Genomic DNA, 1,442 nt, shown 5'->3' with positions numbered 1-1,442 from the left:
TATCCCCCACAAAGGTTACATTTCTGATCTCTTGTCATAACTTTTTTTTTCATATTTGTAGAATGTACCATTTACAAGCTATGCAAAATTCAAACACCAAATCGGGCAGACGCACTGCCAGACATGCACGCAGCGATATGTCACAATGACAAACGCGACTCATGATACTTGCCGACAAAAGAATGAAAATAAGAGGCGCATGCACAAAGAAGTATGTGGCAAGTCTAGGCACATTTAAGAGTCTGTACTTACGTCACAGTGGCAGATACTCATTCTGAAGGATTGGCCAAGAATTGGCTCACGCCCAGTGGTACGTACGAAATGGCAATTTTTATGCAAATCAATTAATTGTAATGCGCTAATTCATTAGCACCCGTCTGTGTACTTTAGAGATACTTATGTGTAGAGTTACATGTTAAGGTATTATGCAGATTTTTTTTTTTACGCGAGAGATGTACGCACTGGCACTACCTTGCCGGTCCGCATGGAGGGGTTATAATCGCCCGTTTGCTGGTACTTGCACTCGAAACACAAACGTAAGCTTAGACACGGTTGCAACGTTTGTCCTACAGTGGTCAAAAATAAATTGATTATAGATATATATATATATATATTATATATATATATATATGTTGTCCTATGTTGTCCTTGGTATCATCGTTTGTTGGCTTCTTCTGATATAAATAATTATAATCGAGCCCTCGGTTCCCTTTCTTCTCCTTCATTACATAACGAGGGCTGGAATCCGGAAACATTGATGCCTTCAGGCAGCATATTTGGGTTTATGACCAGTTTCCATCCCCCAAAAGATCACGTGCTGGTGACGCCTGCGGAAGAAAGGATGTTACACATACGCTGCCATGGTTGGTGTGTGGTGGCGCTGGCTAACCCTCCCAGAGTGAGTTCTAGTTGTAAAACTTAAATACCCCAGCAAGTAGATGGGAAAACTGCTCCGCGGTAGCTTAATGGTAAGAGCATCGCACGCCTAATGCGAAGACGTGGGATCGTTCCCCACCTGCGGACAGTTGTTTTTTCATCCAATTTCATTTCCATTAACTTATCATTTCTTTCATTCAGTAAGTACAAGTAATTTTCTCCTATGTTGTCCTTGGTGTCATTGTTGGCCTCTTATGATATGATATGGTCTATATATATATATATATATATATATATATATATATATACGCTTAGTTTATGACCACCGTAGGACAAACATTTCAACATGCCATATCCAAGTACCTCTGCCGTGCGCTCCCCTTCAGCACCCATTCTGTACCTATAAAGGTCCACCACTTATCTACCCTAACGATTACATGGCTTGCTCCTTTGTTAAACCCCACGTTTCTGCCACATATGTTGGCACCGGTCGAATGCAATGATAGTACACTTTTCACCGACTGTCGGGATATGGTAACGCCTGTCTTATGCACTCCAGCCCACGT

General features: G+C 41.5%; 1 non-coding gene across 1 annotated transcript; it reads left to right on the top strand.

The window, feature by feature from the left end:
* The first annotated feature begins 951 nt into the window (after positions 1 to 951).
* On the top strand, positions 952 to 1,023 carry Trnar-ccu (transfer RNA arginine (anticodon CCU)). The gene has a single exon. It is a non-coding gene; the product is annotated as a tRNA-Arg (tRNA).
* The last annotated feature ends 419 nt before the right edge of the window (positions 1,024 to 1,442 follow it).

Source organism: Dermacentor silvarum, chromosome 11, assembly GCF_013339745.2.
Source record: "Dermacentor silvarum isolate Dsil-2018 chromosome 11, BIME_Dsil_1.4, whole genome shotgun sequence".
Classification (NCBI taxonomy): domain Eukaryota; kingdom Metazoa; phylum Arthropoda; class Arachnida; order Ixodida; family Ixodidae; genus Dermacentor; species Dermacentor silvarum.
Note: the sequence above shows the minus strand (reverse complement) of the source record. Positions and strands in the feature narration are given on the sequence as shown.